The sequence below is a fragment of the Cervus elaphus genome, unplaced genomic scaffold (genome assembly GCF_910594005.1).
Source record: "Cervus elaphus unplaced genomic scaffold, mCerEla1.1, whole genome shotgun sequence".
Taxonomy (NCBI): Eukaryota; Metazoa; Chordata; class Mammalia; order Artiodactyla; family Cervidae; genus Cervus; species Cervus elaphus.
In genome coordinates this window covers 3,242,012-3,263,905 of record NW_025316784.1, presented here as the reverse complement: position 1 = coordinate 3,263,905, position 21,894 = coordinate 3,242,012, and positions in this window count along the sequence as shown.

Below are 21,894 nucleotides of genomic sequence, written 5' to 3'. Positions count from 1 at the left end.
CACCTTTTCATGTTCCTGGTCTCTTTTTTTTTTTTTTTTTTTTGCTCCTCGCATTTTTCACACCTTTTCATGCTCCTGGTCTTTTTCTTTTTTTTTTTTTTTTTGCTCCTCGCATTTTTCACACCTCTTCATGCTCCTCGCATTTTTCACAACTTTTCATGCTCGTCGCATTTTTCACACCTTTTCATGCTCCTGGTCTTTCTTTTTTTTTTTTTTGCTCCCCGCATTTTTCTCACCTTTTCATGCTCCTGGTCTTTCTTTTTTTTTTTTTTTTTGCTCCTCGCATTTTTCACACCTTTTCATGCTCCTGGTCTTTTTTTTTTTTTTGCTCCTCGCATTTTTCACACCTTTTCATGCTCCTGGGCTTTCTTTTTTTTTTTTTTGCTCCTCGCATTTTTCACACCTTTTCATGCTCCTGGTCTTTTTTTTTTTTTTTTTGCTCCTCGAATTTTTCACACCTTTTCATGCTCCTGGTCTTTCTTTTTTTTTTTTTTTGTTCCCCGCATTTTACTCACCTTTTCATGCTCCTGGTCTTTTTTTTTTTTTTTTTTTTTTTGCTCCTCGCATTTTTCACACCTTTTCTTGCTCCTGGTCTTTTTTTTTTTTTTTTGCTCCTCGCATTTTTCACACCTTTTCATGCTCCTGGTCTTTCTTTTTTTTTTTTTGCTCCTCGCATTTTTCACACCTTTTCATGCTCCTGGTCTTTCTTTTTTTTTTTTTTTTTAACTCCTCGCATTTTTCACACCTTTTCATGCTCCTGGTCTTTTTTTTTTTTTGCTCCCCGGATTTTTCACAACTTTTCATGCTCCTGGTCTTTTTTTTTTTTTTTTTTTTTTTTGCTCCTCGCATTTTTCACACCTTTTCATGCTCCTGGTCTTTCTTTTTTTTTTTTTGCTCCTCGCATTTTTCACACCTTTTCATGCTCCTGGTCTTTCTTTGTTTTTCTTTTTTTAACTCCTCGCATTTTTCACACCTTTTCATGCTCCTGGTCTTTTTTTTTTTTTGCTCCCCGGATTTTTCACAACTTTTCATGCTCCTGGTCTTTTTTTTTTTTTTTTTTTTTTTTGCTCCTCGCATTTTTCACACCTTTTCATGCTCCTGGTCTTTCTTTTTTTTTTTTTTTGCTCCTCGCATTTTTCACACCTTTTCATGCTCCTGGTCTTTCTTTCTTTCTTTTTTTTTTTTTTTGCTCCTCGCATTTTTCACACCTTTTCATGCTCCTGGTCTTTTTTTTTTTTTTGCTCCTCGCATTTTTCACACCTTTTCATGCTCCTGGGCTTTCTTTTTTTTTTTTTTGCTCCTCGCATTTTTCACACCTTTTCATGCTCCTGGTCTTTTTTTTTTTTTTTTTGCTCCTCGAATTTTTCACACCTTTTCATGCTCCTGGTCTTTCTTTTTTTTTTTTTTTGTTCCCCGCATTTTACTCACCTTTTCATGCTCCTGGTCTTTTTTTTTTTTTTTTTTTTTTTTGCTCCTCGCATTTTTCACACCTTTTCATGCTCCTGGTCTTTCTTTTTTTTTTTTTTTGCTCCTCGCATTTTTCACACCTTTTCTTGCTCCTGGTTTTTCTTTCTTTCTTTTTTTTTTTTTTTTCTCCTCGCATTTTTCACACCTTTTCATGCTCCTGGTCTTTTTTTTTTTTGCTCCTCGCATTTTTCACACCTTTTCATGCTCCTGGGCTTTCTTTTTTTTTTTTTGCTCCTCGCATTTTTCACACCTTTTCATGCTCCTGGTCTTTTTTTTTTTTTTTTTGCTCCTCGAATTTTTCACACCTTTTCATGCTCCTGGTCTTTCTTTTTTTTTTTTTTTGTTCCCCGCTTTTTTCTCCCCTTTTCTTGCTCCTGGTCTTTTTTTTTTTTTTTTTTTTTTGCTCCTCGCTTTTTTCACACCTTTTCATGCTCCTGGTCTTTTTTTTTTTTTTGCTCCTCACATTTTTCACACCTTTTCATGCTCCTGGTCTTTTTTTTTTTTTGCTCCTCGCATTTTTCACACCTTTTCATGCTCCTGGTTTCTTTTTTTTTTTTTGCTCCTCGCATTTTTCACACCTTTTCATGTTCCTGGTCTTTTTTTTTTTTTTTTTTTTTTTCTCCTCGCATTTTTCACACCTTTTCATGCTCCTGGTCTTTCTTTCTTTCTTTTTTTTTTTTTTTGTCCTCGCATTTTTCACACCTTTTCATGTTCCAGGTCTTTTTTTTTTTTTCTCCTCGCATTTTTCACACCTTTTCATGCTCCTCGCATTTTTCACACCTCTTCATGCTCCTCGCATTTTTCACACCTTTTCATGCTCCTGGTCTTTCTTTTTTTTTTTTTTGCTCCCCGCATTTATCTCAGCTTTTCATGCTCCTGGTCTTTCTTTTTTTTTTTTTGCTCCTCGCATTTTTCACACCTTTTCATGTTCCTGGTCTCTTTTTTTTTTTTTTTTTTTTTTTGCTCCTCGCTTTTTTCCCCCCTTTTCATGCTCCTGGTCTTTTTTTTTTTTTTTTTTTTGCTCCTCGCATTTTTCACACCTCTTCATGCTCCTCGCATTTTTCACAACTTTTCATGCTCGTCGCATTTTTCACACCTTTTCATGCTCCTGGTCTTTCTTTTTTTTTTTTTTTGCTCCCCGCATTTTTCTCACCTTTTCATGCTCCTGGTCTTTCTTTTTTTTTTTTTTTTTGCTCCTCGCATTTTTCACACCTTTTCATGCTCCTGGTCTTTTTTTTTTTTTTGCTCCTCGCATTTTTCACACCTTTTCATGCTCCTGGGCTTTCTTTTTTTTTTTTTTGCTCCTCGCATTTTTCACACCTTTTCATGCTCCTGGTCTTTTTTTTTTTTTTTTGCTCCTCGCATTTTTCACACCTTTTCATGCTCCTGGTCTTTCTTTCTTTCTTTTTTTTTTTTTTTGTCCTCGCATTTTTCACACCTTTTCATGTTCCAGGTCTTTTTTTTTTTTCTCCTCGCATTTTTCACACCTTTTCATGCTCCTCGCATTTTTCACACCTTTTCATGCTCCTGGTCTTTTTTTTTTTTTTTGCTCCTCGCATTTTTCACACCTTTTCATGCTCCTGGTCTTCCTTTTTTTTTTTTTGCTCCTCGCATTTTTCACACCTTTTCATGCTCCTAGTCTTTGTTTTTTTTTTTTTTTTTTAACTCCTCGCATTTTTCACACCTTTTCATGCTCCTGGTCTTTTTTTTTTTTTGCTCCCCGGATTTTTCACAACTTTTCATGCTCCTGGTCTTTTTTTTTTTTTTTTTTTTTTTGCTCCTCGCATTTTTCACACCTTTTCATGCTCCTGGTCTTTCTTTTTTTTTTTTTGCTCCTCGCATTTTTCACACCTTTTCATGCTCCTGGTCTTTCTTTGTTTTTCTTTTTTTAACTCCTCGCATTTTTCACACCTTTTCATGCTCCTGGTCTTTTTTTTTTTTTGCTCCCCGGATTTTTCACACCTTTTCATGCTCCTGGTCTTTCTTTTTTTTTTTTTTTGCTCCTCGCATTTTTCACACCTTTTCATGCTCCTGGTCTTTCTTTTTTTTTTTTTTTGCTCCTCGCATTTTTCACACCTTTTCATGCTCCTGGTCTTTTTTTTTTTTTTGCTCCTCACATTTTTCACACCTTTTCATGCTCCTGGTCTTTTTTTTTTTTTGCTCCTCGCATTTTTCACACCTTTTCATGCTCCTGGTCTTTCTTTCTTTCTTTTTTTTTTTTTTTTCTCCTCGCATTTTTCACACCTTTTCATGTTCCTGGTCTTTTTTTTTTTGTTTGTTTCTCCTCGCATTTTTCACAACTTTTCATGCTCCTGGTCGTTTTTTTTTTTTACTCCTCGCATTTTTCACACCTTTTCATGCTCCTGGTCTTTTTTTTTTTTTTTTTGCTCCTCGCATTTTTCACAACTTTTCATGCTCCTGGTCTTTCTTTTTTTTTTTTTTGCTGCTCGCATTTTTCACACCTTTTCATGCTCCTGGTCTTTCTTTTTTTTTTTTTTTTTTTTGCTCCTCGCATTTTTCACACCTTTTCATGCTCCTGGTCTTTCTTTCTTTCTTTTTTTTTTTTTTGCTTCTCGCAATTTTCACACCTTTTCATGCTCCTCGCATTTTTCACACCTCTTCATGCTCCTCGCATTTTTCACACCTTTTCATGTTCCTGGTCTTTTTTTTTTTTCTCCTCGCATTTTTCACACCTTTTCATGCTCCTCGCATTTTTCACACCTCTTCATGCTCCTCGCATTTTTCACACCTTTTCATGCTCCTGGTTTCTTTTTTTTTTTTTGCTCCTCGCATTTTTCACACCTTTTCTTGCTCCTGGTCTTTTTTTTTTTTTTTTTTTTTGCTCCTCGCATTTTTCACACCTCTTCATGCTCCTCGCATTTTTCACAACTTTTCATGCTCGTCGCATTTTTCACACCTCTTCATGCTCCTCGCATTTTTCACAACTTTTCATGCTCGTCGCATTTTTCACACCTTTTCATGCTCCTGGTCTTTCTTTTTTTTTTTTTTGCTCCCCGCATTTTTCTGACCTTTTCATGCTCCTGGTCTTTTTTTTTTTTTTTTTTTTTGCTCCTCGCATTTTTCACACCTCTTCATGCTCCTCGCATTTTTCACAACTTTTCATGCTCGTCGCATTTTTCACACCTTTTCATGCTCCTGGTCTTTCTTTTTTTTTTTTTTGCTCCCCGCATTTTTCTGACCTTTTCATGCTCCTGGTCTTTCTTTTTTTTTTTTTTTTTGCTCCTCGCATTTTTCACACCTTTTCATGCTCCTGGTCTTTTTTTTTTTTTTGCTCCTCGCATTTTTCACACCTTTTCATGCTCCTGGTCTTTCTTTTTTTTTTTTTTGCTCCTCGCATTTTTCACACCTTTTCATGCTCCTGGTCTTTCTTTTTTTTTTTTTTGCTCCCCGCATTTTTCTGACCTTTTCATGCTCCTGGTCTTTCTTTTTTTTTTTTTTTTTGCTCCTCGCATTTTTCACACCTTTTCATGCTCCTGGTCTTTTTTTTTTTTTTGCTCCTCGCATTTTTCACACCTTTTCATGCTCCTGGTCTTTCTTTTTTTTTTTTTTGCTCCCCGCATTTATCTCACCTTTTCATGCTCCTGGTCTTTCTTTTTTTTTTTTTGCTCCTCGCATTTTTCACACCTTTTCATGTTCCTGGTCTCTTTTTTTTTTTTTTTTTTTTTTTGCTCCTCGCATTTTTCACACCTTTTCATGCTCCTGGTCTTTTTTTTTTTTTGCTCCTCGCATTTTTCACACCTCTTCATGCTCCTCGCATTTTTCACAACTTTTCATGCTCGTCGCATTTTTCACACCTTTTCATGCTCCTGGTCTTTCTTTTTTTTTTTTTTGCTCCCCGCATTTTTCTCACCTTTTCATGCTCCTGGTCTTTCTTTTTTTTTTTTTTTTTGCTCCTCGCATTTTTCACACCTTTTCATGCTCCTGGTCTTTTTTTTTTTTTTGCTCCTCGCATTTTTCACACCTTTTCATGCTCCTGGGCTTTCTTTTTTTTTTTTTTGCTCCTCGCATTTTTCACACCTTTTCATGCTCCTGGTCTTTTTTTTTTTTTTTTTGCTCCTCGCATTTTTCACACCTTTTCATGCTCCTGGTCTTTTTTTTTTTTTGCTCCTCGCATTTTTCACACCTCTTCATGCTCCTCGCATTTTTCACAACTTTTCATGCTCGTCGCATTTTTCACACCTTTTCATGCTCCTGGTCTTTCTTTTTTTTTTTTTTGCTCCCCGCATTTTTCTCACCTTTTCATGCTCCTGGTCTTTCTTTTTTTTTTTTTTTTTGCTCCTCGCATTTTTCACACCTTTTCATGCTCCTGGTCTTTTTTTTTTTTTTGCTCCTCGCATTTTTCACACCTTTTCATGCTCCTGGGCTTTCTTTTTTTTTTTTTTGCTCCTCGCATTTTTCACACCTTTTCATGCTCCTGGTCTTTTTTTTTTTTTTTTTGCTCCTCGCATTTTTCACACCTTTTCATGCTCCTGGTCTTTCTTTTTTTTTTTTTTTGTTCCCCGCATTTTACTCACCTTTTCATGCTCCTGGTCTTTCTTTTTTTTTTTTTGCTCCTCGCATTTTTCACACCTTTTCATGCTCCTAGTCTTTGTTTTTTTTTTTTTTTTTTAACTCCTCGCATTTTTCACACCTTTTCATGCTCCTGGTCTTTTTTTTTTTTTGCTCCCCGGATTTTTCACACCTTTTCATGCTCCTGGTCTTTTTTTTTTTTTGCTCCTCGCATTTTTCACACCTTTTCATGCTCCTAGTCTTTGTTTTTTTTTTTTTTTTTTAACTCCTCGCATTTTTCACACCTTTTCATGCTCCTGGTCTTTTTTTTTTTTTGCTCCCCGGATTTTTCACACCTTTTCATGCTCCTGGTCTTTCTTTTTTTTTTTTTGCTCCTCGCATTTTTCACACCTTTTCATGCTCCTGGTCTTTCTTTTTTTTTTTTTGCTCCTCGCATTTTTCACACCTTTTCATGCTCCTAGTCTTTGTTTTTTTTTTTTTTTTTTAACTCCTCGCATTTTTCACACCTTTTCATGCTCCTGGTCTTTTTTTTTTTTTGCTCCCCGGATTTTTCACAACTTTTCATGCTCCTGGTCTTTTTTTTTTTTTTTTTTTTTTTGCTCCTCGCATTTTTCACACCTTTTCATGCTCCTGGTCTTTCTTTTTTTTTTTTTGCTCCTCGCATTTTTCACACCTTTTCATGCTCCTGGTCTTTCTTTGTTTTTCTTTTTTTAACTCCTCGCATTTTTCACACCTTTTCATGCTCCTGGTCTTTTTTTTTTTTTGCTCCCCGGATTTTTCACACCTTTTCATGCTCCTGGTCTTTCTTTTTTTTTTTTTTTGCTCCTCGCATTTTTCACACCTTTTCATGCTCCTGGTCTTTCTTTTTTTTTTTTTTTGCTCCTCGCATTTTTCACACCTTTTCATGCTCCTGGTCTTTTTTTTTTTTTTGCTCCTCACATTTTTCACACCTTTTCATGCTCCTGGTCTTTTTTTTTTTTTGCTCCTCGCATTTTTCACACCTTTTCATGCTCCTGGTCTTTCTTTCTTTCTTTTTTTTTTTTTTTTCTCCTCGCATTTTTCACACCTTTTCATGTTCCTGGTCTTTTTTTTTTTGTTTGTTTCTCCTCGCATTTTTCACAACTTTTCATGCTCCTGGTCGTTTTTTTTTTTTACTCCTCGCATTTTTCACACCTTTTCATGCTCCTGGTCTTTTTTTTTTTTTTTTTGCTCCTCGCATTTTTCACAACTTTTCATGCTCCTGGTCTTTCTTTTTTTTTTTTTTGCTGCTCGCATTTTTCACACCTTTTCATGCTCCTGGTCTTTCTTTTTTTTTTTTTTTTTTTTGCTCCTCGCATTTTTCACACCTTTTCATGCTCCTGGTCTTTCTTTCTTTCTTTTTTTTTTTTTTGCTTCTCGCAATTTTCACACCTTTTCATGCTCCTCGCATTTTTCACACCTCTTCATGCTCCTCGCATTTTTCACACCTTTTCATGTTCCTGGTCTTTTTTTTTTTTCTCCTCGCATTTTTCACACCTTTTCATGCTCCTCGCATTTTTCACACCTCTTCATGCTCCTCGCATTTTTCACACCTTTTCATGCTCCTGGTTTCTTTTTTTTTTTTTGCTCCTCGCATTTTTCACACCTTTTCATGCTCCTGGTCTTTTTTTTTTTTTTTTTTTTTGCTCCTCGCATTTTTCACACCTCTTCATGCTCCTCGCATTTTTCACAACTTTTCATGCTCGTCGCATTTTTCACACCTTTTCATGCTCCTGGTCTTTCTTTTTTTTTTTTTTGCTCCCCGCATTTTTCTGACCTTTTCATGCTCCTGGTCTTTCTTTTTTTTTTTTTTTTTGCTCCTCGCATTTTTCACACCTTTTCATGCTCCTGGTCTTTTTTTTTTTTTTGCTCCTCGCATTTTTGACACCTTTTCATGCTCCTGGGCTTTCTTTTTTTTTTTTTTGCTCCTCGCATTTTTCACACCTTTTCATGCTCCTGGGCTTTTTTTTTTTTTTTTTTGCTCCTCGCATTTTTCCCACCTTTTCATGCTCCTGGTCTTTCTTTCTTTCTTTTTTTTTTTTTTGCCCTCGCATTTTTCACACCTTTTCATGTTCCAGGTCTTTTTTTTTTTTTCTCCTCGCATTTTTCACACCTTTTCATGCTCCTCGCATTTTTCACACCTCTTCATGCTCCTCGCATTTTTCACACCTTTTCATGCTCCTGGTCTTTCTTTTTTTTTTTTTTGCTCCCCGCATTTATCTCACCTTTTCATGCTCCTGGTCTTTCTTTTTTTTTTTTTGCTCCTCGCATTTTTCACACCTTTTCATGCTCCTGGTCTTTCTTTTTTTTTTTTTTGCTCCTCGCATTTTTCACACCTTTTCATGCTCCTGGTCTTTCTTTTTTTTTTTTTGCTCCTCGCATTTTTGACACCTTTTCATGCTCCTGGGCTTTCTTTTTTTTTTTTTTGCTCCTCGCATTTTTCACACCTTTTCATGCTCCTGGTCTTTTTTTTTTTTTTTTTGCTCCTCGCATTTTTCACACCTTTTCATGCTCCTGGTCTTTCTTTCTTTCTTTTTTTTTTTTTTTGCCCTCGCATTTTTCACACCTTTTCATGTTCCAGGTCTTTTTTTTTTTTTCTCCTCGCATTTTTCACACCTTTTCATGCTCCTCGCATTTTTCACACCTCTTCATGCTCCTCGCATTTTTCACACCTTTTCATGCTCCTGGTCTTTCTTTTTTTTTTTTTTGCTCCCCGCATTTATCTCACCTTTTCATGCTCCTGGTCTTTCTTTTTTTTTTTTTGCTCCTCGCATTTTTCACACCTTTTCATGTTCCTGGTCTCTTTTTTTTTTTTTTTTTTTTTTTGCTCCTCGCATTTTTCACACCTTTTCATGCTCCTGGTCTTTTTTTTTTTTTTGCTCCTCGCATTTTTCACACCTCTTCATGCTCCTCGCATTTTTCACAACTTTTCATGCTCGTCGCATTTTTCACACCTTTTCATGCTCCTGGTCTTTCTTTTTTTTTTTTTTGCTCCCCGCATTTTTCTCACCTTTTCATGCTCCTGGTCTTTCTTTTTTTTTTTTTTTTTGCTCCTCGCATTTTTCACACCTTTTCATGCTCCTGGTCTTTTTTTTTTTTTTGCTCCTCGCATTTTTCACACCTTTTCATGCTCCTGGGCTTTCTTTTTTTTTTTTTTGCTCCTCGCATTTTTCACCCCTTTTCATGCTCCTGGTCTTTCTTTCTTTCTTTTTTTTTTTTTTTGCCCTCGCATTTTTCACACCTTTTCATGTTCCAGGTCTTTTTTTTTTTTTCTCCTCGCATTTTTCACACCTTTTCATGCTCCTCGCATTTTTCACACCTCTTCATGCTCCTCGCATTTTTCACACCTTTTCATGCTCCTGGTCTTTCTTTTTTTTTTTTTTGCTCCCCGCATTTATCTCACCTTTTCATGCTCCTGGTCTTTCTTTTTTTTTTTTTGCTCCTCGCATTTTTCACACCTTTTCATGTTCCTGGTCTCTTTTTTTTTTTTTTTTTTTTTTTGCTCCTCGCATTTTTCACACCTTTTCATGCTCCTGGTCTTTTTTTTTTTTTGCTCCTCGCATTTTTCACACCTCTTCATGCTCCTCGCATTTTTCACAACTTTTCATGCTCGTCGCATTTTTCACACCTTTTCATGCTCCTGGTCTTTCTTTTTTTTTTTTTTGCTCCCCGCATTTTTCTCACCTTTTCATGCTCCTGGTCTTTCTTTTTTTTTTTTTTTTTTGCTCCTCGCATTTTTCACACCTTTTCATGCTCCTGGTCTTTTTTTTTTTTTTGCTCCTCGCATTTTTCACACCTTTTCATGCTCCTGGGCTTTCTTTTTTTTTTTTTTGCTCCTCGCATTTTTCACACCTTTTCATGCTCCTGGTCTTTTTTTTTTTTTTTTTGCTCCTCGCATTTTTCACACCTTTTCATGCTCCTGGTCTTTCTTTTTTTTTTTTTTTGTTCCCCGCATTTTACTCACCTTTTCATGCTCCTGGTCTTTTTTTTTTTTTTTTTTTTTTTTTGCTCCTCGCATTTTTCACACCTTTTCATGCTCCTGGTCTTTTTTTTTTTTTTGCTCCTCGCATTTTTCACACCTTTTCATGCTCCTGGTCTTTCTTTTTTTTTTTTTGCTCCTCGCATTTTTCACACCTTTTCATGCTCCTGGTCTTTCTTTTTTTTTTTTTTTTTAACTCCTCGCATTTTTCACACCTTTTCATGCTCCTGGTCTTTCTTTTTTTTTTTTTGCTCCTCGCATTTTTCACACCTTTTCATGCTCCTGGTCTTTCTTTTTTTTTTTTTTTTTTAACTCCTCGCATTTTTCACACCTTTTCATGCTCCTGGTCTTTTTTTTTTTTTTGCTCCCCGGATTTTTCACAACTTTTCATGCTCCTGGTCTTTTTTTTTTTTTTTTTTTTTTTGCTCCTCGCATTTTTCACACCTTTTCATGCTCCTGGTCTTTCTTTTTTTTTTTTTTGCTCCTCGCATTTTTCACACCTTTTCATGCTCCTGGTTTTTCTTTGTTTTTCTTTTTTTAACTCCTCGCATTTTTCACACCTTTTCATGCTCCTGGTCTTTTTTTTTTTTTGCTCCCCGGATTTTTCACAACTTTTCATGCTCCTGGTCTTTTTTTTTTTTTTTTTTTTTTTTGCTCCTCGCATTTTTCACACCTTTTCATGCTCCTGGTCTTTCTTTTTTTTTTTTTTTGCTCCTCGCATTTTTCACACCTTTTCATGCTCCTGGTCTTTTTTTTTTTTTTGCTCCTCACATTTTTCACACCTTTTCATGCTCCTGGTCTTTTTTTTTTTTTGCTCCTCGCATTTTTCACACCTTTTCATGCTCCTGGTCTTTCTTTTTTTTTTTTTTGCTCCTCGAATTTTTCACACCTTTTCATGTTCCTCGCATTTTTCACACCTCTTCATGCTCCTCGCATTTTTCACACCTTTTCATGCTCCTGGTCTTTTTTTTTTTTTGCTCCCCGGATTTTTCACAACTTTTCATGCTCCTGGTCTTTCTTTTTTTTTTTTTTGCTCCCCGCATTTTTCTGACCTTTTCATGCTCCTGGTCTTTCTTTTTTTTTTTTTTTTTGCTCCTCGCATTTTTCACACCTTTTCATGCTCCTGGTCTTTTTTTTTTTTTTGCTCGTCGCATTTTTGACACCTTTTCATGCTCCTGGGCTTTCTTTTTTTTTTTTTTGCACCTCGCATTTTTCACACCTTTTCATGCTCCTGGTCTTTTTTTTTTTTTTTTTGCTCCTCGCATTTTTCACACCTTTTCATGCTCCTGGTCTTTCTTTCTTTCTTTTTTTTTTTTTTTGCCCTCGCATTTTTCACACCTTTTCATGTTCCAGGTCTTTTTTTTTTTTTCTCCTCGCATTTTTCACACCTTTTCATGCTCCTCGCATTTTTCACACCTCTTCATGCTCCTCGCATTTTTCACACCTTTTCATGCTCCTGGTCTTTCTTTTTTTTTTTTTTGCTCCCCGCATTTATCTCACCTTTTCATGCTCCTGGTCTTTCTTTTTTTTTTTTTGCTCCTCGCATTTTTCACACCTTTTCATGTTCCTGGTCTCTTTTTTTTTTTTTTTTTTTTTTTGCTCCTCGCATTTTTCACACCTTTTCATGCTCCTGGTCTTTTTTTTTTTTTGCTCCTCGCATTTTTCACACCTCTTCATGCTCCTCGCATTTTTCACAACTTTTCATGCTCGTCGCATTTTTCACACCTTTTCATGCTCCTGGTCTTTCTTTTTTTTTTTTTTGCTCCCCGCATTTTTCTCACCTTTTCATGCTCCTGGTCTTTCTTTTTTTTTTTTTTTTTGCTCCTCGCATTTTTCACACCTTTTCATGCTCCTGGTCTTTTTTTTTTTTTTGCTCCTCGCATTTTTCACACCTTTTCATGCTCCTGGGCTTTCTTTTTTTTTTTTTTGCTCCTCGCATTTTTCACACCTTTTCATGCTCCTGGTCTTTTTTTTTTTTTTTTTGCTCCTCGCATTTTTCACACCTTTTCATGCTCCTGGTCTTTCTTTTTTTTTTTTTTTGTTCCCCGCTTTTTTCTCACCTTTTCATGCTCCTGGTTTTTTTTTTTTTTTTTTTTTTTTTTTGCTCCTCGCATTTTTCACACCTTTTCATGCTCCTGGTCTTTTTTTTTTTTTTTGCTCCTCGCATTTTTCACACCTTTTCATGCTCCTGGTCTTTCTTTTTTTTTTTTTGCTCCTCGCATTTTTCACACCTTTTCATGCTCCTGGTCTTTCTTTTTTTTTTTTTTTTTAACTCCTCGCATTTTTCACACCTTTTCATGCTCCTGGTCTTTCTTTTTTTTTTTTTGCTCCTCGCATTTTTCACACCTTTTCATGCTCCTGGTCTTTCTTTTTTTTTTTTTTTTTTAACTCCTCGCATTTTTCACACCTTTTCATGCTCCTGGTCTTTTTTTTTTTTTTGCTCCCCGGATTTTTCACAACTTTTCATGCTCCTGGTCTTTTTTTTTTTTTTTTTTTTTTTGCTCCTCGCATTTTTCACACCTTTTCATGCTCCTGGTCTTTCTTTTTTTTTTTTTTGCTCCTCGCATTTTTCACACCTTTTCATGCTCCTGGTTTTTCTTTGTTTTTCTTTTTTTAACTCCTCGCATTTTTCACACCTTTTCATGCTCCTGGTCTTTTTTTTTTTTTGCTCCCCGGATTTTTCACAACTTTTCATGCTCCTGGTCTTTTTTTTTTTTTTTTTTTTTTTTGCTCCTCGCATTTTTCACACCTTTTCATGCTCCTGGTCTTTCTTTTTTTTTTTTTTTGCTCCTCGCATTTTTCACACCTTTTCATGCTCCTGGTCTTTTTTTTTTTTTTGCTCCTCACATTTTTCACACCTTTTCATGCTCCTGGTCTTTTTTTTTTTTTGCTCCTCGCATTTTTCACACCTTTTCATGCTCCTGGTCTTTCTTTTTTTTTTTTTTGCTCCTCGAATTTTTCACACCTTTTCATGCTCCTCGCATTTTTCACACCTCTTCATGCTCCTCGCATTTTTCACACCTTTTCATGCTCCTGGTCTTTTTTTTTTTTTGCTCCCCGGATTTTTCACAACTTTTCATGCTCCTGGTCTTTCTTTTTTTTTTTTTTTGCTCCTCGCATTTTTCACACCTTTTCATGCTCCTGGTCTTTCTTTCTTTCTTTTTTTTTTTTTTTTCTCCTCGCATTTTTCACAACTTTTCATGCTCCTGGTCTTTTTTTTTTTTTACTCCTCGCATTTTTCACACCTTTTCATGCTCCTGGTCTTTTTTTTTTTTTTTTTGCTCCTCGCATTTTTCACAACTTTTCATGCTCCTGGTCTTTCTTTTTTTTTTTTTTGCTCCTCGCATTTTTCACACCTTTTCATGCTCCTGGTCTTTCTTTTTTTTTTTTTTTTTTTTGCTCCTCGCATTTTTCACACCTTTTCATGCTCCTGGTCTTTCTTTTTTTTTTTTTTTGCTCCTCGCATTTTTCACACCTTTTCATGCTCCTGGTCTTTTTTTTTTTTTTGCTCCTCACATTTTTCACACCTTTTCATGCTCCTGGTCTTTTTTTTTTTTTGCTCCTCGCATTTTTCACACCTTTTCATGCTCCTGGTCTTTCTTTTTTTTTTTTTTGCTCCTCGAATTTTTCACACCTTTTCATGCTCCTCGCATTTTTCACACCTTTTCATGCTCCTGGTCTTTTTTTTTTTTTGCTCCCCGGATTTTTCACAACTTTTCATGCTCCTGGTCTTTCTTTTTTTTTTTTTTTGCTCCTCGCATTTTTCACACCTTTTCATGCTCCTGGTCTTTCTTTCTTTCTTTTTTTTTTTTTTTTCTCCTCGCATTTTTCACACCTTTTCATGTTCCTGGTCTTTTTTTTTTTGTTTGTTTCTCCTCGCATTTTTCACAACTTTTCATGCTCCTGGTCTTTTTTTTTTTTTACTCCTCGCATTTTTCACACCTTTTCATGCTCCTGGTCTTTTTTTTTTTTTTTTTGCTCCTCGCATTTTTCACACCTTTTCATGCTCCTGGTCTTTTTTTTTTTTTGCTCCTCGCATTTTTCACACCTCTTCATGCTCCTCGCATTTTTCACAACTTTTCATGCTCGTCGCATTTTTCACACCTTTTCATGCTCCTGGTCTTTCTTTTTTTTTTTTTTGCTCCCCGCATTTTTCTCACCTTTTCATGCTCCTGGTCTTTCTTTTTTTTTTTTTTTTTGCTCCTCGCATTTTTCACACCTTTTCATGCTCCTGGTCTTTTTTTTTTTTTTGCTCCTCGCATTTTTCACACCTTTTCATGCTCCTGGGCTTTCTTTTTTTTTTTTTTGCTCCTCGCATTTTTCACACCTTTTCATGCTCCTGGTCTTTTTTTTTTTTTTTTTGCTCCTCGCATTTTTCACACCTTTTCATGCTCCTGGTCTTTCTTTTTTTTTTTTTTTGTTCCCCGCATTTTACTCACCTTTTCATGCTCCTGGTCTTTTTTTTTTTTTTTTTTTTTTTTGCTCCTCGCATTTTTCACACCTTTTCATGCTCCTGGTCTTTTTTTTTTTTTTTGCTCCTCGCATTTTTCACACCTTTTCATGCTCCTGGTCTTTCTTTTTTTTTTTTTGCTCCTCGCATTTTTCACACCTTTTCATGCTCCTGGTCTTTCTTTTTTTTTTTTTTTTTAACTCCTCGCATTTTTCACACCTTTTCATGCTCCTGGTCTTTCTTTTTTTTTTTTTGCTCCTCGCATTTTTCACACCTTTTCATGCTCCTGGTCTTTCTTTTTTTTTTTTTTTTTTAACTCCTCGCATTTTTCACACCTTTTCATGCTCCTGGTCTTTTTTTTTTTTTTGCTCCCCGGATTTTTCACAACTTTTCATGCTCCTGGTCTTTTTTTTTTTTTTTTTTTTTTTGCTCCTCGCATTTTTCACTCCTTTTCATGCTCCTGGTCTTTCTTTTTTTTTTTTTTGCTCCTCGCATTTTTCACACCTTTTCATGCTCCTGGTTTTTCTTTGTTTTTCTTTTTTTAACTCCTCGCATTTTTCACACCTTTTCATGCTCCTGGTCTTTTTTTTTTTTTGCTCCTCGCATTTTTCACACCTTTTCATGCTCCTGGTCTTTCTTTTTTTTTTTTTTGCTCCTCGCATTTTTCACACCTTTTCATGCTCCTCGCATTTTTCACACCTCTTCATGCTCCTCGCATTTTTCACACCTTTTCATGCTCCTGGTCTTTTTTTTTTTTTGCTCCCCGGATTTTTCACAACTTTTCATGCTCCTGGTCTTTCTTTTTTTTTTTTTTTGCTCCTCGCATTTTTCACACCTTTTCATGCTCCTGGTCTTTCTTTCTTTCTTTTTTTTTTTTTTTTCTCCTCGCATTTTTCACAACTTTTCATGCTCCTGGTCTTTTTTTTTTTTTACTCCTCGCATTTTTCACACCTTTTCATGCTCCTGGTCTTTTTTTTTTTTTTTTTGCTCCTCGCATTTTTCACAACTTTTCATGCTCCTGGTCTTTCTTTTTTTTTTTTTTGCTCCTCGCATTTTTCACACCTTTTCATGCTCCTGGTCTTTCTTTTTTTTTTTTTTTTTTTTGCTCCTCGCATTTTTCACACCTTTTCATGCTCCTGGTCTTTCTTTTTTTTTTTTTTTGCTCCTCGCATTTTTCACACCTTTTCATGCTCCTGGTCTTTTTTTTTTTTTTGCTCCTCACATTTTTCACACCTTTTCATGCTCCTGGTCTTTTTTTTTTTTTGCTCCTCGCATTTTTCACACCTTTTCATGCTCCTGGTCTTTCTTTTTTTTTTTTTTGCTCCTCGAATTTTTCACACCTTTTCATGCTCCTCGCATTTTTCACACCTTTTCATGCTCCTGGTCTTTTTTTTTTTTTGCTCCCCGGATTTTTCACAACTTTTCATGCTCCTGGTCTTTCTTTTTTTTTTTTTTTGCTCCTCGCATTTTTCACACCTTTTCATGCTCCTGGTCTTTCTTTCTTTCTTTTTTTTTTTTTTTTCTCCTCGCATTTTTCACACCTTTTCATGTTCCTGGTCTTTTTTTTTTTGTTTGTTTCTCCTCGCATTTTTCACAACTTTTCATGCTCCTGGTCTTTTTTTTTTTTTACTCCTCGCATTTTTCACACCTTTTCATGCTCCTGGTCTTTTTTTTTTTTTTTTTGCTCCTCGCATTTTTCACAACTTTTCATGCTCCTGGTCTTTCTTTTTTTTTTTTTTGCTCCTCGCATTTTTCACACCTTTTCATGCTCCTGGTCTTTCTTTTTTTTTTTTTTGCTCCTCGCATTTTTCACACCTTTTCATGCTCCTGGTCTTTCTTTCTTTCTTTTTTTTTTTTTTGCTTCTCGCAATTTTCACACCTTTTCATGCTCCTCGCATTTTTCACACCTCTTCATGCTCCTCGCATTTTTGACACCTTTTCATGTTCCTGGTCTTTTTTTTTTTTCTCCTCGCATTTTTCACACCTTTTCATGCTCCTCGCATTTTTCACACCTCTTCATGCTCCTCGCATTTTTCACACCTTTTCATGCTCCTGGTTTCTTTTTTTTTTTTTTGCTCCTCGCATTTTTCACACCTTTTCATGTTCCTGGTCTTTTTTTTTTTTTTTTTTTTTTTGCTCCTCGCATTTTTCACACCTTTTCATGCTCCTGGTCTTTCTTTCTTTCTTTTTTTTTTTTTTTTGTCCTCGCATTTTTCACCCCTTTTCATGTTCCAGGTCTTTTTTTTTTTTTCTCCTCGCATTTTTCACACCTTTTCATGCTCCTCGCATTTTTCACACCTCTTCATGCTCCTCGCATTTTTCACACCTTTTCATGCTCCTGGTCTTTCTTTTTTTTTTTTTTGCTCCCCGCATTTATCTCAGCTTTTCATGCTCCTGGTCTTTCTTTTTTTTTTTTTGCTCCTCGCATTTTTCACACCTTTTCATGTTCCTGGTCTCTTTTTTTTTTTTTTTTTTTTTTGCTCCTCGCATTTTTCACACCTTTTCATGCTCCTGGTCTTTTTTTTTTTTTTTTTTTTTTTGCTCCTCGCATTTTTCACACCTCTTCATGCTCCTCGCATTTTTCACAACTTTTCATGCTCGTCGCATTTTTCACACCTTTTCATGCTCCTGGTCTTTCTTTTTTTTTTTTTTGCTCCCCGCATTTTTCTCACCTTTTCATGCTCCTGGTCTTTCTTTTTTTTTTTTTTTTTGCTCCTCGCATTTTTCACACCTTTTCATGCTCCTGGTCTTTTTTTTTTTTTTGCTCCTCGCATTTTTGACACCTTTTCATGCTCCTGGGCTTTCTTTTTTTTTTTTTTGCTCCTCGCATTTTTCACACCTTTTCATGCTCCTGGTCTTTTTTTTTTTTTTTTTGCTCCTCGCATTTTTCACACCTTTTCATGCTCCTGGTCTTTCTTTCTTTCTTTTTTTTTTTTTTTTGCCCTCGCATTTTTCACACCTTTTCATGTTCCAGGTCTTTTTTTTTTTTTGCTCCTCGCATTTTTCACACCTTTTCATGCTCCTGGTCTTTTTTTTTTTTTTGCTCCTCGCATTTTTCACACCTTTTCATGCTCCTGGTCTTTTTTTTTTTTTTTTTTTTGCTCCTCGCATTTTTCACACCTTTTCATGCTCCTGGTCTTTTTTTTTTTTTTGCTCCTCGCATTTTTCACACCTTTTCATGCTCCTGGTCTTTCTTTTTTTTTTTTTTTTTGCTCCTCGCATTTTTCACACCTTTTCATGCTCCTGGTCTTTTTTTTTTTTTTGCTCCTCGCATTTTTCACACCTTTTCATGCTCCTGGGCTTTCTTTTTTTTTTTTTTGCTCCTCGCATTTTTCACACCTTTTCATGCTCCTGGTCTTTTTTTTTTTTTTTTTGCTCCTCGAATTTTTCACACCTTTTCATGCTCCTGGTCTTTCTTTTTTTTTTTTTTTGTTCCCCGCATTTTACTCACCTTTTCATGCTCCTGGTCTTTTTTTTTTTTTTTTTTTTTTTTGCTCCTCGCATTTTTCACACCTTTTCATGCTCCTGGTCTTTTTTTTTTTTTTTGCTCCTCGCATTTTTCACACCTTTTCATGCTCCTGGTCTTTCTTTTTTTTTTTTTGCTCCTCGCATTTTTCACACCTTTTCATGCTCCTGGTCTTTCTTTTTTTTTTTTTTTTTAACTCCTCGCATTTTTCACACCTTTTCATGCTCCTGGTCTTTCTTTTTCTTTTTTTGCTCCTCGCATTTTTCACACCTTTTCATGCTCCTGGTCTTTCTTTTTTTTTTTTTTTTTAACTCCTCGCATTTTTCACACCTTTTCATGCTCCTGGTCTTTCTTTTTTTTTTTTTTTGCTCCTCGCATTTTTCACACCTTTTCATGCTCCTGGTCTTTCTTTCTTTCTTTTTTTTTTTTTTTCTCCTCGCATTTTTCACACCTTTTCATGTTCCTGGTCTTTTTTTGTTTGTTTGTTTCTCCTCGCATTTTTCACACCTTTTCATGCTCCTGGTCTTTCTTTTTTTTTTTTTGCTCCTCGCATTTTTCACACCTTTTCATGCTCCTGGTCTTTCTTTTTTTTTTTTTTTTAACTCCTCGCATTTTTCACACCTTTTCATGCTCCTGGTCTTTTTTTTTTTTTGCTCCCCGGATTTTTCACAACTTTTCATGCTCCTGGTCTTTTTTTTTTTTTTTTTTTTTTTTGCTCCTCGCATTTTTCACACCTTTTCATGCTCCTGGTCTTTCTTTTTTTTTTTTTGCTCCTCGCATTTTTCACACCTTTTCATGCTCCTGGTCTTTCTTTGTTTTTCTTTTTTTAACTCCTCGCATTTTTCACACCTTTTCATGCTCCTGGTCTTTTTTTTTTTTTGCTCCCCGGATTTTTCACAACTTTTCATGCTCCTGGTCTTTTTTTTTTTTTTTTTTTTTTTTTGCTCCTCGCATTTTTCACACCTTTTCATGCTCCTGGTCTTTCTTTTTTTTTTTTTTGCTCCTCGCATTTTTCACACCTTTTCATGCTCCTGGTCTTTTTTTTTTTTTTGCTCCTCACATTTTTCACACCTTTTCATGCTCCTGGTCTTTTTTTTTTTTTGCTCCTCGCATTTTTCACACCTTTTCATGCTCCTGGTCTTTCTTTTTTTTTTTTTTTGCTCCTCGAATTTTTCACACCTTTTCATGCTCCTCGCATTTTTCACACCTCTTCATGCTCCTCGCATTTTTCACACCTTTTCATGCTCCTGGTCTTTTTTTTTTTTTGCTCCCCGGATTTTTCACAACTTTTCATGCTCCTGGTCTTTCTTTTTTTTTTTTTTTGCTCCTCGCATTTTTCACACCTTTTCATGCTCCTGGTCTTTCTTTCTTTCTTTTTTTTTTTTTTTCTCCTCGCATTTTTCACACCTTTTCATGTTCCTGGCCTTTTTTTTTTGTTTGTTTCTCCTCGCATTTTTCACACCTTTTCATGCTCCTGGTCTTTCTTTTTTTTTTTTTGCTCCTCGCATTTTTCACACCTTTTCATGCTCCTGGTCTTTCTTTTTTTTTTTTTTTTTAACTCCTCGCATTTTTCACACCTTTTCATGCTCCTGGTCTTTTTTTTTTTTTTGCTCCTCGCATTTTTCACACCTCTTCATGCTCCTCGCATTTTTCACACCTTTTCATGCTCCTGGTCTTTTTTTTTTTTTGCTCCCCGGATTTTTCACAACTTTTCATGCTCCTGGTCTTTTTTTTTTTTTTTTTTTTTTTTTGCTCCTCGCTTTTTTCACACCTTTTCTTGCTCCTGGTCTTTCTTTTTTTTTTTTTTTTGCTCCTCGCATTTTTCACACCTTTTCATGCTCCTGGTCTTTCTTTTTTTTTTTTTTGCTCCTCGAATTTTTCACACCTTTTCATGCTCCTCGCATTTTTCACACCTCTTCATGCTCCTCGCATTTTTCACACCTTTTCATGCTCGTCGCATTTTTCACACCTTTTCATGCTCCTGGTCTTTCTTTTTTTTTTTTTTTTTTTTGCTCCTCGCATTTTTCACACCTTTCATGCTCCTGGTCTTTTTTTTTTTTTTGCTCCTCGGATTTTTCACACCTTTTCATGTTCCTGGTCTCTTTTTTTTTTTTTTTTTTTTTTGCTCCTCGCTTTTTTAACACCTTTTCTTGCTCCTGGTTTTTTTTTTTTTTGCTCCTCAAATTTTTCACACCTTTTCATGCTTCTCGCATTTTTCACACCTCTTCATGCTCCTCGCATTTTTCACACCTTTTCATGCTTCTCGCATTTTTCACACCTTTTCATGCTCCTGGTCTTTCTTTTTTTTTTTTTTTTTTTGCTCCTCGCATTTTTCACACCTTTTCATGCTCCTGGTCTTTCTTTCTTTCTTTTTTTTTTTTTTTTCTCCTCGCATTTTTCACACCTTTTCATGCTCCTGGTCTTTCTTTCTTTCTTTTTTTTTTTTTTTTCTCCTCGCATATTTCACACCTTTTCATGTTCCTGGTCTTTTTTTTTTGTTTCTCCTCGCATTTTTCACAACTTTTCATGCTCCTGGTCTTTTTTTTTTTTTGCTCCTCGCATTTTTCACACCTTTTCATGCTCCTGGTCTTTTTTTTTTTTTTTTTGCTCCTCGCATTTTTCACATCTTTTCATGCTCCTGGTCTTTCTTTTTTTTTTTTTTGCTCCTCGCATTTTTCACACCTTTTCATGCTCCTGGTCTTTCTTTTTTTTTTTTTTTTTTTGCTCCTCGCATTTTTCACACCTTTTCATGCTCCTGGTCTTTCTTTCTTTCTTTTTTTTTTTTTTGCTTCTCGCAATTTTCACACCTTTTCATGCTCCTCGCATTTTTCACACCTCTTCATGCTCCTCGCATTTTTCACACCTTTTCATGCTCCTGGTTTCTTTTTTTTTTTTTGCTCCTCGCATTTTTCACACCTTTTCATGCTCCTGGTCTTTTTTTTTTTTTTTTTTTTTTTTGCTCCTCGCATTTTTCACACCTTTTCATGCTCCTGGTCTTTCTTTTTTTTTTTTTGCTCCTCGCATTTTTCACACCTTTTCATGTTCCTGGTCTTTTTTTTTTTTTTTTTTTTTTGCTCCTCGCATTTTTCACACCTTTTCATGCTCCTGGTCTTTCTTTCTTTCTTTTTTTTTTTTTTTGTCCTCGCATTTTTCACACCTTTTCATGTTCCAGGTCTTTTTTTTTTTTTCTCCTCGCATTTTTCACACCTTTTCATGCTCCTCGCATTTTTCACACCTCTTCATGCTCCTCGCATTTTTCACACCTTTTCATGCTCCTGGTCTTTCTTTTTTTTTTTTTTGGTCCCCGCATTTATCTCACCTTTTCATGCTCCTGGTCTTTCTTTTTTTTTTTTTTTTTTTTGCTCCTCGCATTTTTCACACCTTTTCATGTTCCTGGTCTCTTTTTTTTTTTTTTTTTTTTTTGCTCCTCGCATTTTTCACACCTTTTCATGCTCCTGGTCTTTTTTTTTTTTTTTTTTTTTTTTTTGCTCCTCGCATTTTTCACACCTCTTCATGCTCCTCGCATTTTTCACAACTTTTCATGCTCGTCGCATTTTTCACACCTTTTCATGCTCCTGGTCTTTCTTTTTTTTTTTTTTGCTCCTCGCATTTTTCACACCTTTTCATGCTCCTGGTCTTTCTTTTTTTTTTTTTGCTCCTCGCATTTTTCACACCTTTTCATGCTCCTGGTCTTTCTTTTTTTTTTTTTTTTTTAACTCCTCGCATTTTTCACACCTTTTCATGCTCCTGGTCTTTTTTTTTTTTTGCTCCCCGGATTTTTCACAACTTTTCATGCTCCTGGTCTTTTTTTTTTTTTTTTGCTCCTCGCATTTTTCACACCTTTTCATGCTCCTGGTCTTTCGTTTTTTTTTTTTTGCTCCTCGCATTTTTCACACCTTTTCATGCTCCTGGTCTTTCGTTTTTTTTTTTTGCTCCTCGCATTTTTCACACCTTTTCATGCTCCTGGTCTTTCTTTGTTTTTCT